Here is a 17,155-nt window from a genome sequence, read left to right on the forward strand (position 1 = left end):
GGATGAGAAGACACATTTCTTCCTTTTGTCTTCAATCCTGGATTTGATACCCGGTTAGTTTAATTTTCCTTTCAGTAGAAGGGGAAGCACATTGTTCCTCTGCTCTGCAGAGAGCCCGGTGGTTATGCTTGGTAGAATTAAGAAGCTCATGTGAATGAATGACAAACAGCCCTACCACTGCAGGTCTGTTCTTTCTTCCGGAGCTGTCTTCATAGAGGGATGTGATTTTCCAGCTTCCTTGCACATCACAGTCCGTTGTGCTTCCTGAGAGGCCACCTATGGATTTTGTATAGTAACCTGTTACAATTCTTTTTTAATTCATAAAATGTTAACTCTTTAAGACACCATCCACACTTACCCAGACGCAGTGTCACGAAGTTAGAATAACGCCATGCATTTGATATTTGTAGTTTCCGGCTTTCCATTGTGTATGTATAATTTAACCTCTTCCCAGCTCACCTCTAATCTCTGACTGATGGAGATGAGGATATGGGCTTGTGTTCAGTTTGTCCCTAAAATATAATTAGTAAACATACCATGGATTCTTTCTTTATGAATTTTGGATTTTATCATTATAAAAAGTACGTTCATTCCCTGCCTGTCCTTAGTTAATAAGCATTTATTGAATATAGTATGTTCACAGCATTGTAACAGGTACTCCTGGTGGAGACTAAAGAAATGGCTTTAAGAAATTTAGATCCATCCTCTTGCAGGAATAATTATAAAGTCTCTTTGAAACAGAGCGGGACCCTGTGTCTTTGCCTGCATCCCTGTGTCCTCTGTCTGCCTTTTGTCTGTGGAAAACTTTAGTCAAGAGAGTAAGTTTAATCAGAGAAGTGAGAACATTTGAAAACAAAGGAAACGGTCAAAGGAGACCAACTAATAATAATGTTCTCAGTAAGCGTAGTCAGGGACCCCCTAGTTCCTTCTCAAAGGCTACAGAGAATATTCTGAGCCCGGTCCTATGAGCTGTCTCACAGATGTTGAAACCTAAGGTGGAGAACTTAACTACATGCTGCCCAGACTATGGCCATGACACAAGCTGCTGCAATTCTGAGATTTGGCTTCACAGAAATGGAAGCAAACCGACCCTGGAACTGAAGATTAACTGTACCTAAAACAATCAAGATGACGATTGGTCATCAGACCACCAGTGACCAATTTGAAGATGACTATCAGAGCTGACTTTGCTGTTTTTGCATGTACCCTCTCCCTCCTCCTATTAATATAAAAAGTTCTAACCCACCAGCTGTCAGTGCGGGGAGTGGGCCTTTGGATAGACGTCCACCCTCCCCACCCCCAAGTCGCCGTCATCTGACATAAATCAGACTTCCTTTCCCACCAAACTTGGCCTGTTTATTGACTTCTGAGTGGCAAGTAGTGGACCCCACCTTCCAGTAACATCTTGCCCAGTCACATTTTCATGCCTTGGCCCTGATGCTGCTATTGTTTTAGACATACTCTGTTTGATATTGCTGAGCAGCCGTAAGAGAGAAAAAAATTGCCAAGCGTTATAATCAGCTTTTGTTCAAGTTCTGACTTGCAACTTATCCCAGTTTCTTTTCGATTTGACCTAGTTTCTTTGAGGCTTGGGCCTGAGGGCTATGCTAATTTATGTGATTGATGAGCTGTCTTTTATTTTGTGATATTGACAGAAAAGGAAAATTAACCTCAAATCCAGTCATGGTAATTAGGCTGCAGCTTAACTCACCTATATGTCCTGAGGGTCAGTTTCTCCTACTGCCTGTCCAATTCTTCGCAGATGGGTGGCACATTAGCACCTGGGCAGAGAAACCCTTGTCTGCCAGCAGTTTGTCTTGAGACAGAATAGACTTTTTTTTTTTTTCCCACTTTCACCTACTCTTGAAGGAGGGATTGTGAATATGAGACCTAGATTTAAGAGAAAACCCTGAGGGCCTTGCAACCTGGAGTGCTGAAGATGAGAAAAACACTATTGGGTGAGTTGAAGGAAGTGAATTCTTTCTTTTTTATTAAGAAAGAAAGCTATTAATATTTTTCATTGTATCATTGTGCATATAACCAGCTGCATTCCGGAAGTAATATTATTTATTTGTACATACAAGGTGCTTGTGAGGTTTGTGGTTATCTCTTTCTTCTTCTTGCCTCTCTTCTTTTTAATGGCCTTGGCTTCTGTAAACATAGGTGATGTCTGATGGGGTGACAGTTCCAATCTGTTACCATCTCAGGGTGTAGGATGGGATAGAAGATGAAGATGAAATATTGTTTTAATATTCCCTTTCCTTAGTTGTCAGCAGCTTTAGGGGTTCACAAATAGCTTGTGGTTTATAAATATTAAATAAGGGATTCATTATTGGAAAGCGTCAGCATGACTCGCCAAACCCAGAACCCAAGTGACTTAGGCTTTCATGATACCATTTATGATGAGAAATTCAAGGCTGAAAAAATAGCTTCTGTTCTCTTTGGATATCTAAGAATACAAGGGAAATATTCTGTTATTATAATAAAATACTCTCAGGTCTGTGTTAAGAAGGCCATGTTAATAACCTTCAAGCCAGACCCTTCAGCATTTAATAGTGGAGAAGCCCATATACTAATACTAGAGGTTCTCGGGGGTCAGACTTCTGACAGCTCATTCTTTGAGTTTGTAGAGACAAGAAAATGAAATGCAGTGAAATATATAAGCATGAAGGAAAATGGTTGTCACAAAACCCATGCACTTTACTTTGTTGGAAACATATGGAAGCACCCTAGACCTTTCAACTACAGCCCATTTCATTGTAATTCAATGAAAACAGCAATTCTTGGTTTAATAAATTTGATTATATATATTTTCTCCAGAACCTTTAGTTCTTTCAAGTTTATGTGAACAACACTTTATAAGACAAATCTCACCCTGGGACATGGCAATTGAGAAGGAGACAGCAGCATCACGAACTATAATGACATCGAGGTCTGGGAATTTATTGAATGGACAAGTAAATCTGCACGTCTCAGCACCCCTGAAGGCATTATCACATTATAGAGTCCAGCATAGGGACAGATTTTATAATGATGACCCCCAGACTCCAAGAAGATATTAAATCATGCTCAGCCTAGTAGGGAAATGTATTGTTCTCTTTTAAGAGCACAGTGTGAAAATTATTTTTTAAAGGCCTTGGCATTCTAGGAAGAAAGCATCATTATTTGGTAAATTCAGGTATGTGGATCCTGTATCATCTAGCCAAGCTGGATGAGAGGAGCATTGGTGTAATTTTTAGACTAAATTTAACACTATTCCATTAGTGTTACAGTATTGGCATAATAATATAACATAACATATGGCATTTATTGAGTATGTTTGTCTAGATGATCAGTTCAGTTCTGTTCAGTCACTCAGTCATGTCTGACTCTTTGCGACTCCATGGACTGGCATGGATGGACAGGCTTCCCTGTCCATCACCAACTCCCAGAGCTTACTCACAGTCATGTTCATTGAGTCAGTGATACCATCCAATCATCTCATCCTCTGCTGTCCCCTTCTCCTCCTGCCTTCAATCTTTCCCAGCATCAGGGTCTTTTCCAGTGAGCCAGTTCTTCACATCAGGTGGCCAGAGTATTGGAGTTTCAGCTTCAGGATCAGTCCTTCCAGTGAATATTCAGAACTGATTTCCTTTAGGATTGACTGGTTTGATTTCCTTGCAGTCCAAGGGACTCTCAAGAGTCTTCTCCAACGCCACAGTTCAAAAGCATCTGTTCTTCTGTGCTCAGCTTTCTTTATGGTCCAACTCTCACATCCATACATGACTACTGGGAAAGCCATAACTTTGACTGGATGGACCTTTGTTGGCAAAGTAATGTCATAATTAGTACCCAACTATTATTTTATGATTGCCACATTCTCTTTAGTTCTATTGTCACTCTTAATAAGGAAAAAAAATGAAGATCACCTTTCTTTCTCCCTCGACTAAGCTGTTACCTAGAAGGACCCCAGTACAGCATTTAGCGTCTATCAGCCAGACCAAGGCATGTGACTGTGTTACCTGACGCGTCCAGGTCTCTCTGGAGAGTCTTCCTTGTCAGCCCCTCCTCAGGGAGATCCAGTCCCGTCTCTGCCTGGGCAGAGTCTTTGATTGGAAACCAGTTCTCCAGGAGCACGGATGGTCCTATCCCTTTGATTCCCTAGCTCAGTTTCCATGGGGGCTCTTCCATACCATTCCCAATGTTCTGAACTCTTAGTAATTAACCTCACCTCCAGGTTGGAAGTTTCATTCTGTCTGATATGAACTGTTTCTTGCTCTTTATTTTTCCACTTCAAAATTCTCCTGTTCCCAGCCATCCTTCTCCCCACAGTCTCAACAAAGGAGCCACGCTTCTCCTTTGCCCTCTCTCCCACCCCTCAGTAATTGATCCATCTGCCTGCCTTCTCCCTTGCTTTCCTGGCTCCACCCCTCCACTCTCCCAAACCCCCCATTCGGAGCAGGAACTGTTTGTCAACTCTGCTGCCCTCTTCTGCCATCTGGACCTCCTTCCCCTGGTTACCCTGGCTCTCACTGAGACAGGAAGGATGGGGGCAGGGCACAGCCAACAGCAGAATGACTGGACCATTAGGAGGAACTGGATAAGACACAAACTGGTTAGACCAGCTAGCCTCGGGAAGGCAAAGGCTCAAGTTACAGTGGGCTTTGGACCACATTGTACACTCATTGTAATATTTACATTGGCTCATTGTAATACATTAGCATATGCTAAATGACCCACCCACAGGTGCCGTGACAGTTCCCAGGTCAACCACAAAAGTCCAAAAGGTGAGTGGGCCCCAATTCCTGCGAATCCCCGTCCCTTCCCCCAGATAGTTAGAATATTCCTCCGCTTGTCAGCCTGTGGAATTACCCAGCCCATAAAAACTAACAGCCCCCATATCTCAGCTGCTCTCACTTTCTGAATGGACCTCATGTCCTGGGGCCACCTGTCTTGCCTTTTAAGAAGGCGCACATTCTGTCTGTGGAATGTGTGTGTCTTTCTAAATAAACCTGCTTTCGCTTGACTACCGTTCACCCTTGAATTCTTTCTTGCGTGAGGCCGAGCACCCTCACTTGCTAGCCTGTCGCAGAGACTCACCCAAGACCTGGGACATGGCCGTCCTCTCAAGCCCCATTTGTCCTGCAGCGTCGCCTCCCAGCCCCCTTTCATCTCTTGCGGTCCACCTCCATCCCTTCTACTTTAAAGATGCCTCTCTCCAGAGTCACTCCTGCTGTTTCAGGGTTCATCCTCTTTGGCTGTCCACACTCTTTGGTACTTATGACCACCTTGTCCTTCTGGAAGCCTCTCTTTCCTCAGGGCTTTCTGAATTTTTATCCCCATCCTCACGATTCTTGTTCTCATCCTGCCTCACCAGATGCCTTCTCCCCACTTCCTGCCTCAAACCTTCAGAGGAAATTGACACTGTAGACAGAGGCTGATTTGGGTATTTTTCTTTTCATCTCTGATGCCCCTGAAGTATCTGTGTCTAAGTTCAAAGACTAGAGCATTAAATAATTTTCTCCAAACCACGTAATCAATGAGTAGAAGAGTCTGAACTAGTACCTGGATCTTCAAGCCCAGTGATTTTTCTAATTTTGCCCATATTTGGACACTTTCCTGTTTTCCCTTGACTCTTTTCTTCTTCCAGCCCGTCACTGTGGGCACCGAAGTTTATCTCTCAGCTTTTTTCCCTCTGCTTTTCCGCTTAGCCCCTCCACGTGTTCATATGACTTCCAACTACAATCTCAATTAGCTACAATCTTAATCCAAATTTGTCTGCAGATGAACCCCTCTCCCACGCTATGTACCTGTATTTTTATTGGGTACACTAGTGCCTCAGGATGCGCAACTGCATGAAATAACATTTGTAAAGCCTTTGGTGACTCCCAAAATGCTCCCATGTTTAAACCTTGTTTAAACCTCTTCATCATTTAGGAAGCGCTGTATCACTAACTGCTTTTGATGGGTGAGGCAGTGAAGCTCAGAAAGGTAATAGGAGTCGCTGGACACAGGGAGAAAAACCAGAGGGCTGGGTTTGTGAATTCAGATCCACCTGGACTGCTCTAGGCTCTCGGGGGTCCAGTCCGAGTCTGAGATGGCCATTGTCACCCTCTGCTCCGCCCACAAACGGTAATGCCACGGCAGGAGCTAAGGTGCACACCAGCGGCAGCTCCACCCTGTGCCGGAGTGGAAGTGCTTGATCCCAGGGACGCTCCCTGCCTCACTCATCCCCGAGACCCGTGCCCAGCAGTGTCTGTCCATCAACAGACTTGATTACCAAGTGTCAGCTGGTTTCAGTTGAATTGCTAAGGGCACAAGTCTTCTGAGACCCAGACACCAAACCGTACAATCATCTGTGACTCCTCCTTTCTGTCCTACCAATATAGTGAATAAATAAGCCCGGTATAACTTCCTTTTCCCAGTGTTTTGGGCATTTCCTATGCTGCCCTCGCTTTCAGACACTGACTGGGGTTTTCAGTTCCAGGTGTCCCTAGCCCTGTTGCTGTCGCCTCCTTCCTGGTCCTGGGCTTCAGCCTGCGGCTGCACTAATGTCACCTCGGTGTTCGCAAACACCACTCTCCTCCTGGGCACGGGCTTATTTTGATGCTTGAGGGAACCTTAGACATTGTCAGCTCCAGCCCACCTCCAAGAAAAAGCAGCAGCAAGACGCAGCCCCAGAAAACCAGAGTCACCTCTGCTGTGGGAGTGTGTGCCACCCACGACTCGTGATGCTGGTCCAGGGCCTCTGTGTCATTCTGCATCTTGTCTTTCTCCCGATTGGGAGTCTCCCGTGATTCTCCCTCGGCTGCCAGATGAAGTCTGGGTCTCTTTGTCCAGCGTGGAGACACTCTCCGTGACCTAGTTCCAACATGCTGTTCGAATTATCTGACACTAATCCCTAAATCCACGTTCCAGCCAAGATGTGCTGCTTACCATTCCTTCAACATGCCCACTGCGTTTCTGCCTCCTTGCCTTTTTTAGGTAATTCTCTCTACACATAATCCTTTCATCTCTCTTCATTGCGAGTCATCCTTTCCACTAAAAGTTCCCTGACTCTCGTCCAGTTGGAAAGGAAGGATCTTCCCCATCTGTGAGTATCCCTAGCGTGTTGCTTCTCCGCTCTGGGTCTCCTTGGTCTGCCCTGCATCCTGTTTTCTGTAGCTGTGCTCGTCTGATCTCCCTTTTGAGTCTAAGCATCTTTGGAGCAAGTAAGAACTTACCCATCCTGTATCTCTCACTGTCCAGCAGAGGGGCCCCGTCTGGCCTGGGGTCTGTAGCAGTTTGGTGATTGGATAGTTGAAACATGACAGAAAGTGCTGGGGAAGCTGTGACCAGCACATTGCAGCATTGGACCCTGAAGAACGTTTGGGTTTGGCCTCCATTGTCTTGGAAATAACTTCATTTTAAAAACATCCTGGAGATGCTGAGAAGGGTAAATGCTTTCCCTCTCACCTTTTCTTGCCATGGCAGCTGCTTAGGGCTTGAGTAATGAGACTGCTTGCACCAGTGGTAAAAAACCAACCTGTTTTTATCACAGACACACTGCTTGCTATGGTCTCTGTGTGGCCTTGGGAGAAATGAGTGTTTATGTTCTGGGATGTGCTGTTATATTTCACAAATATATGGAAGTGATGGGTGGTGGATAGTCCTCTCCAGGGCTGCTCACTTCTCACTGTCTGTGTAAATGTTCATCGGTTTGTCTCATTTTACTATATAGACTTATCTAAAAATAATATGCCTAATCAAAAGGAAGATTCACTGAGGAAATAAAGAATTCTGTGACTTTGGGGTATTAAGTGAGGTAAGTGTTGAATAGAATATGTGTGAGGTTGTAATAACAATGAATTATATAAGATAGATGGTATTGTTTAAATCGGTTTTTACATTTGGCACATATGTGCCAACATGAGCTAGATCTTTTTCTCCCCCTCACCTCTCACCTCCCCTTCCCTAGTTATATACTGCACTGGACTTGGAGGAGGTGAGAGCCTGTGTTGTTCTTATACATGAGGAGGGAAGATGAAGGATGTCATAGACCTTTACCAAAAGTTTTTGCGCCTAGACAGTTTGATCCCAACAACTTCCACTGTTTGTCCTTAGCTAGTGATTGAACATTTTCACTCATTTTTAAGCCATCTCAAGCACCAAATTATCCAGACAAGTTGTACCATTCGGTTACTAAGCAAATTAAAAAACAGACAAGTTAGCTGTCATTTGTGATTAGGTCCTAAGAGTAGAGTATAGCCTACAGTGCAGTTCAGTAGTCACTCAGTCATGTCTGACTCTTTGCGACCCCATGGACTACAGCACGCCAGGCTTCCCCATCCATCACCAACTCCTGGAGCTTACTCTCAAACTCATGTCCATTGATTTGGTGATGCCATCCAACCATCTCATTCTGTGTCATCCCCTTCTCCTCCTGCCTTCAATCTTTCCCAGCATCAGGGTCTTTTCCAGTGAGCCAGTTCTTGCATCAGGTGGCCAAAGTATTGGAGCTTCAGCTTCAGCATCAGTCCTTCCAATGGATATTCAGGACTGATTACCTTTAGGATTGACTGGTTTGATTTCCTTGCAGTCCAAGGAACTCTCAAGAGTCTTTTCCAACACCACAGTTCAAAAGCATCAATTCTTCAGCACTCAGCTTTCTTTATGGTCCAACTCTTACATCCATTCATGACTACTGGAAAAACCATAGCTTTGGCTAGACAGACTAGTTGGCGAACTAATGTCTCTGCTTTTTAATATGTTGTCTAGGTTGATCGTAGCTTTTCTTCCAGGGAGCAAATGTCTTTTGATTTCATGGCTGCAGTCACCATCTGCAGTGATTGTGGAGCCCAAGAAAATAAAGTCTGTAACTGTTTCCATTGTTGCCCCATTTATTTGCCATGAAGTGATGAGACCAGGCGCCATGATCTTCATTTTTTGAATGTTGAGTTTTAAGCCAACTTTTTCATTCTCCTGTTTCACTTTCATCAAGAGGATTCTTAGTTCCTCTTCACTTTCTGCCATAAGGGTGGTGTCATCTCCGTATCTGAGGTTATTGATATTTCTTCCAACAGTCTTAATTCCAGCTTGTGCTTCATCCAGCCTGGCATTTTGCATGATGTACTCTGCATATAAGTTAAATAAGAAGGGTGACAGTATGCAGCCTTGACATGCTCCTTTCCCAGTTTGGAATCAGTCCATGGTTCCATGTCTAGTTTTAACTGTTGCTTCTTGACCTGCATACAGATTTCTCAGGAGGCTGGTAAGGTGTCTGGTATTCCCATCTCTTGAAGAATTTTCCAGTTTGTTGTGACCCACACAGTCAACGGCTTTGGTGTAGTCAATAAAGCAGAAGTAGATGTTTTTCTAGAACTCTTGCTTTTTTGATGATTCAACAGAGGTTGGCAAAATTTGATCTCTGGTTCCTCTATCTTTTCTAAATCCAGCTTGAACATCTGGTAGTTCTCAGTTCACATACTGATAAAGCCTAGCTTGGAGATTTTTTAGCATTACTTTGCTTGCATGTGAAATGAGTACCCCTGTGGGGTAGTTTAAGCATTCTTTGGCATTGCCTTTCTTTGGGATTGGAATGAAAATGGACCTTTTAGTCCTGTGGCCACTGCTGAGTTTTCCAAATTTGCTGGTATATTGAGTGCAGCACTTTAAAGCATCACCTTTTAGGATTTGAAATAGCTCAACTGGAATTCCATTACCTTCATTAGCTTTGTTTGTAGTGATGCTTCCTAGGGCCCACTATACTTTGCATTCCAGCATGTTTGGCTCTAGATGAGTCATCACACCACCATGGTTATCTGGGTCATTAAAATCTTTTTTATATAGTTCTTCTGTGTGTTCTTATCACCTTTTCTTAATATCTTCTGCTTCTGTTAGGTCCATACCCTTTCTGTCCTTTATTGTGCCCATCCAATAGCCTACACACCATTGTAAGGTGAATTGCGTTATTTTAGAATCAGATCCTGGAAAGACCTAGTTCTCAGAGCATTATTTGTTTGGGGCCTCAATTGTAGGCCACCACTGTACAATAGAAATGAAATATGAGCTTCATATACATTTAAAATGTTTCTAGTAGCCACATTAAAAAAATAAATGCCTGAAATTTTAATGTAATTTTACATATCATATTTAATTTAAATAGCATATTTTATTTAACTCAATACGCCAGAAGTATTATTTCAGTGTGTAGTCAATATTTTTAAAATTGTTAATGAGATTGTTACTTTCTGTTGTTGTTTCTAAGTCTTTGAAAACTGGTGTGTATTTTATACATCTCAGTTCTGGTCACATTTCAAGTGTGTGGTCGTCACACATGGCTAGTGGCCACCATATTGGAAAGCATATGTCAGAGCTGATTGGGATGAAATTCTCTGAGAAGGAAAAGAAAAAGGGATGCTTTTACCATTTACTCCTAAAAAAGAGTCAGCAAATGTATTTTGTATTGAGTCAGTAGTAAATACTTCCACTTTAAAGGTCATCTGGACTCTGTAGCAACTATTCAACTCTGTGAATTGTATCATAGTAGCAGCCACAGACAACATATAAGCAAATGAGTGTGACTGTGTTCCAGTAAAACTTTATAAAAATAAGCGGTGGGGCATGGGACACTGCTCAGTGTTATGTGGCAGCCTGGATGGGAGGGGAGTTTGGGGGAAATGGATACATGTATATGTATGGCTGAGTCTCTGCTGCTCACCTAAAACTATTGCAACATTGTTAATCAGCTATGCCCCAAGACAAAATAAAAAGTTAAACAAAACAAAACACTGGGCAAGTCAGACTTGTCGACTGTAGTTTGCCTATTCCAGTTCTTTTAAAAAACACTTTTTATTTTGTGTTGGAGTATAGCCGATTAACAATGGTGTGACAGTTTCAGGTGAACGCAGAGACTCAGCCCCACGTGTCCATGCATCCATTCTCCCTCAGACTCCCTTCCCGTCCAGGCTGCCACATATTCTTGAAGAGAGTTTCCTGTGATGTACAGTAGATCCTGGTTGGTTATACATCTTAAGTATAGCAGAGTGTACATGTCCATCCCAAACTCCCTAACTGTCCCTTCTCTGAGTCTGTGAATCTCTTTATGTTTTGTAAGTAAGTTCGTTTGTTTCTTTTTCCATTCCACATATAAGGGATGTCATATGATATGTCTCCGTCTCTGTCAAACTTACTTCACTCAGTAGGACATTATTCCATTCTTAAGTTTAAAATTGTTCAAGCATATAAATGAAAATAATTTATGTTTGAAATTAATGCTTCTATGCTGGTTAGTTCTATTTGTACTGAGAAGCTAACAAATACAACAAAATAATGAGTTCTATAGTTTATTTCATCTTTTATAAAATGATTGTTAATGCTCATTTTGTTCCAATTTTTTTTTTGGTTTGTTTGTTTAGAAAATGAGATGTTTTTATATCACTGTTGATCACAACTTTTTTTCTCTTCCCCACCCCTCCATCTGGCTGGCATAACATTTCTGGATGATTCGGCTGTTGCATTTCTACTTATATTACTGTTTTACAACAGGTAAGACCTTTTCCTTTTGAACTATGATTCTGCTAAATTTTATAAAAATTAACATATAATAGATTTTGTTTTTTAAAAAAATTTAAATGTTTAGGGAAATAATGTGAAATAGTTTCCATAAATTCGTCTTATTCTTAGCTACAAGGAAATAGTCAGTGGTGCAGAATCTATGGTGAGGTAGATTTCAGTCAGCAATGGAATAACCCCTGCCTGAAAATATTTATAACACATGCTTTACATTTAATACATAATTTTAAAAATACCTACATGGAGGATTCTGGTAGTGTCTTTTTTTATTCCCAAACTGGATATAACTATCATAAACCCATACACACCTTTATGTGTGTTATGCTGGTCACATTAAAACTTTAAAGAAAATTATTTTATTGAAGTTCAGTTGATTTGCAATGCTGTGTTAATTCCAGCTATGTATCCAAGTAACTCAGTTATACATAAATATAATTTTTTATATTTTTTCATATAGTTTAACCACGGGATATTAATATAGTTCCCTGTGCTATATACAGTGGGATCTTGTTGTTTATCCGTTCTATACGTAATAGTTTGCATCTGCTAATCCCAAACTCCCAAGCCATCCCTCCCTCACCACTCTACCCCTTGGCATAGTTACATTAAACCATTTTGAAAACTCTTCTTACATCAAGAATGCTGGAGGGAGACTAGTCTTTGTAGCGTTGGGGAGTGTGCTATAATATCCTGCGAAGCTGGGAGCAGCTGACTGTACAGTGAGTTGACTATTCGGTTATGTAGTGGGGAACACTAGCTTCAGATTTGTTTTGATTCCTTTATATGAACTGATTGTAGACCAGCTCACTGGAGTGGAACAGGAGGATGTAAAGAGAGAAGATATAAACATCTTTAAGTCTCCTCTTGTTATGCCATTGTATTGTGTCTTTGGGGGGAAAAAAAAACTTATTAAGATTTATTCTCCCCCATTTGAAGCAACAGTAATCACAACATCACTCTGATGCCCTCAGGCAACAGATCAGCCTGGAGTGGCTCGACTGTGGTCAGCTGGTCGGGTGACCACTGATGACCCCCGAGTTTCTGTGGCAGTGCCTGGTTCAGACCTCCCCGGTCCTCCCAGCGCTGCCCTTCCCCCCTCCATCTTTCTTACACAGCACCAGGAAAGAAAACGCCCTCAGCTTTCTCCCTGCCCAGCCCCCAAATGATCTTTTCGTTTTTAAAGATTTTTATTTATTTATTTTTGACTGGAGCATCATTGCTTTACAGTGCTGTTAGTTTCTGTTGTACAGTGCAAATCCGCTCTATGTGTACACATATCCCGCCCCCACCCCGCCCGGAGCTTCCTTCCCACACCACCCCGCCAAATCCCAGCCCTCCCATGGGATCCCTGTATCCTTAACCCACTTTCCTCCTTTCCAGTTTCAAGGAAAAGAAACACCTCTTGGAAGCTGAATTTTGCACTTGTTTCCACCTCCTCTGACTTCCTCTGGGACCTTGTTTTGTCAGTTCAGACTCTCCCTGTGGCTTTTTCAACCTGTCTTCCTTCAGCAGTTCTTTCCCTCCAGCCCTCGAATGTAAGGTTTCCAGGGGCCTTAGAGAGCAGTGAAAGCCCTGCCCGTCTTCGCTTTGCTCCTCTTCCTTCCTTCCCCCATCGTGTGTCTCAGAGGCGGTATCTTTACCTCCTTTTTCTTCCACAGCCATTCTATTGGAATTGCGTCCCTCTCCATCACCCCTTCCTCAGGCTCTGCCTTGACCGCACTACACCCCAGGAGGGCCTGCCCTTGGGCCTGCAGAGCGTCCACCTGCGTGGACCCCAGGTCTGTCCCAAAGCTCTGCTCCCTCCTCTGACTCGAGTGCGCCTCTCCACGCCTGCCCGCCTGGCTGCACTTAGAACCCAGTCCAACCACACCCACCATCTCCCCTCCTTCCCTTCCTCCCATCACCAGGGTTTCAGTCTCTTCCTCACTGTCGCCCTGTCCCTTGTGAGGACCTCTGGTTCCGCCTCCATCCTCGCTTTTCTGTTTCCTCTGCACAAACCACATGTGCCCTCTGCGGGATCACTGTCACCCCTACCCTGCTGCTCACCTCTGTTACCTGCTGCTGTCAGATAAATCTTCGGGAAGTGTCATTCTGACCCCACAACCTTCCTTGTCCAGAATCTTCCTCGACTCTTCACCTTTACTGACAACATGTGCAAAGCACTTAGAACTGTGCCTGGCACATAGTAGGTGCTCAGCAATGCCATCCTTTTCCTCCTCTTCCTCACCATCATCTGTATTCTCAGCCTCTTAGCTTACCATTTAAATCTTCGGTGATCTGGGACAGCCTTCTCTTCTGCTGTATTTTTATGTTCGTTGCTGTTCTCTCCTGCCTTCTACCATCACGCAGGGATGACATACTTAGGTTTACCAAGGGCTGAGACTAAAGCAGTGAATGACATACTGTCCCTGGGCTCACGGAGCTCTGGGTCTCGTAAAGACCCGGATGTGTGAGCAGGAAAGTGGGACACACCCCGAGGGGTCTGTAATAGAGTATAACAGAAGCTGAGTAACTTGGTTGTATTCCCGTTTGCCTGGATTTCCGGCTAAGGAGCAAAGGTGGGGACAGAGGCCCCGAGAACCGTGCCGTCTGAATTAGCTGCCAGCAGTTTGGTACAGAGCCTCCCCAGGTCTGACCAGAGGCGGTAGAAGCAGCCTTGCTCTCATGGGTCAGGAGAGCCCTGGAGAGGACATGGGGTCAATCCTTGGTACCATTCCCCTCTCCTCCAGACCAACTGCAGCCTGGTGGAGGCTGTAGAACTAGTCTTCTGCCAGTCAAAGGGCAGACTGGCATCTCCTGCTGGCTTGAATCCAGGCTGGGCTTCTGAACATGTAAGCCCTCCCTGGTGTGGTCGTGGAGCAGAGTGGACGGAAGATGATGAGGGGGCTGTTGGAGGGTGTACCCTCTGAAAGGGGGAGCCCATCTGAACAGAGAGACCAGTGCACACTGCTCTTTTGGAGACTGTTTAGTGCTCCAGAGCCTTGTGCTTGGCGCGGTGGGAATGACTTGCACCTCGGGGTCCCTGGAAGGCAGACAGAGTGCCATCTCCTCCCTGGCTCCCTGGAGTCCCTATCGGGTGCAGAAGCAGCCTTCCTGGTTCCCCCAAGTCCTCATGAAGCAGGATGGAGTAGATGAGGCAGGCGTTGTGGATATGCTGCCAAGTGAGAAGATGCTAGATGGAGGGAGGGGTGGGGTCAGGAGAGAGGTGGGGCAGTCAGGGGTCTCTGAGGGGTTCTCCGTTACAGATGAGGGTGAAGGTGAACCCTCATTCCAGAAGATGCTACAGAATGTACATGGAGATCATCACATAGCTGGAAATTACCAGCGGATGGAGGTAGAGCATGCCTGGTGAGACCAGCTGCCTGCTCACCACTAATGGTCTTTCATGACTGTCCTGCATCACCTTCCCATCCTGTGTGTCTTGGTCTCCACTTCCCTCACTCCACATCAGAGAGGTCAGACAGAGAGGGAGGGACCAGAGGTTCTTAGTACAAACCTCTTGTCTCCCTGTCCTCCGCCAACACCCCACCCGGGGGCTAGTCTTAGGAGACGGTCTTCATTCCTCCATGCAATGAAGGAAGATGAGTGAAGAGGGTCTTAGAAGGAAGTGGACTAACTTTAACCTCTGGACATGCCTGAAAAGTTCTGGCTGCTGTTGTGGCTAAGCAGTAGGACTAGTGATTTGGCAGAGTACAGCTAAAGGTAATGGTTTGAAAATGTAAACCCATTTTATTTTTATACTCCTGCAAAGCCAGGGTTTCTTGGCACAATCAAGGTGTACAGTTAACCAGAAGGTACAGTCAAGATGCCGCAGGCATGATAAGGTTTGAGATAACTCTTCTGGAATGATGAGGACCTTTCTGCTGAGGGGACTGAGCTCACCTTCAGAGTTGAAGGATGGAAGAACACTGGAGAGAACCAGGGCTTGTGGGGAGCTAAGAGGTCAGGGGTGGGGGAGAAGGCATTCCAGGAAGAGGATCCTGTGTGTAAAAGCTTAAGGGAGGGAAGCAGAACAGAAGCAAAACTCAGGGAATTCCAGGTAGTTCCCCACCAACGACGAGAAATCGGCACAATAGGGATGAGGCCAGAGGGCAAGGAAGGGGCAGATCAAGGAGGGGGTTTTACTGCATCCCGTGGGTGACAGGGAGGGTTTAAATAGAAGCAGGTTATGCGTGTGCAGCCGGGAGAGACCACTTTTTCCCAGAACTCCCACTCTCCCGTTCCCTATCTGTGACTTTTGAAATCCTACTTTTAATTCAAGGTTTATCTGAAATGCTGTTGCTGTTTAGTCGCTAAGTCATGTCTGACTCTTTTGCAACCCCGTGGACTATAGCCAGCCATGATTCTCTGTCCATGGAATTCTCTAGGCAAGAATATTGGAGTAGGTAGCCATTCCTTTCTCCAGGGGATCTTCTCGACCCAGGGATTGAACCTGCATCTCCTGCATTGCAGGTGGATTCTTTACCACTGAGCTATTTGGGAAGCCTGCATCTCTTCTAAGAACTTCTGTGATCTCTGCAACAGCAGTGATCTCTCCAGATGGTAGCAAACTCTCGGAGGCTGCATGTTGCTGTGACACCTTCAGCTCCGGGTCTTGTAGGACACAGCTTGTGCTCAGGGCCTCTCCCCCTCTCTGCCCTGCAGGGTCCGCCTCTAAGGTCTAAGGCAGCTTCCAGACCTCCCCCAGGGCCTGGCAGTGTGCCTGCTCCTAGCGCAGTTATTCTGGGTGGTTGTGTGAGTTTAAGTGTGGCCTAGACAGTTTTGAGTATTTGTCCTGTTTTAAGATTTCACAGCAGGTTTACTGAGGATCACTGTTTTCTGATATGATACTGATAGTGGTATTTAATGATGTTTTCCTTATACTGTTTAGCCCTGGCAGAACTTAGCCAAGGTCAGTCAAATCTTTTTAACAATGAAACAAGACTTTCTTTTTAACAAATGAAACAAGACTTGCCTGGGTCCAGTAGAAATCTATAGAGTCTGAAGAGTTTTCTCTTCAAAACCAGGATCTCAGGCAAGGATTGAATACATTCTTTGGTTCCTTCTCTTCTGCCTGCTCTTTTTCTTGCTCTGCTATGTGAGAGTATTGTCTGAGCATCTTGGATCAATAACTTCTTGAGGACATGGACATACTCCAAGAAGAACCCACTAACCTTTACTTAACTTTTGAGGAAAGATGAGAAAGTAATTTGTTTTCACTGTGTTGTATTTTTCTTTGTCAGTTCTTATTACGCGCGGGCACACACACACACACAGGGGCCGTAAAACATGATTTGTAGAACCTAGCAACAGAATGCATTAGTGAACTTTTACCCATTTTTATTTCCAGGGCCAAGCAGGGTGGTACATTGTTGAGCTGAAATGTCTCCAGGTTTAGCATATTCTTTAAATAGATAGGAAATAAAGGCACACAGGTTTCCAGGAGACGAAGATCACGATTTTCTTACCGTGTAAGTATTTTTCTTCCTTCCTTCCTGGGAAGGAAGCTGGTTTCTCCCTCCCAATAGGCAAACCAGCCTTGGCCGACTCCCTGTGCTGCGCTGGCTTCCTTGGGCAGAGAGAAGATGACCATTTCAGGGACTGTAGATCTATAGATCTACTGTAGATCTCACTGCAGGCTGTG

At 44.4% G+C, this 17,155-nt stretch overlaps 1 protein-coding gene across 9 annotated transcripts in view; it reads left to right on the top strand.

The window, feature by feature from the left end:
* Positions 1–17,155, top strand: part of NCAM1 (neural cell adhesion molecule 1) — a 346,079-nt gene that overhangs the window by 74,937 nt on the left and 253,987 nt on the right. The gene's annotated exons all lie outside the window — the stretch shown is intronic.

Source organism: Cervus canadensis, chromosome 11 (genome assembly GCF_019320065.1).
Source record: "Cervus canadensis isolate Bull #8, Minnesota chromosome 11, ASM1932006v1, whole genome shotgun sequence".
Taxonomy (NCBI): domain Eukaryota; kingdom Metazoa; phylum Chordata; class Mammalia; order Artiodactyla; family Cervidae; genus Cervus; species Cervus canadensis.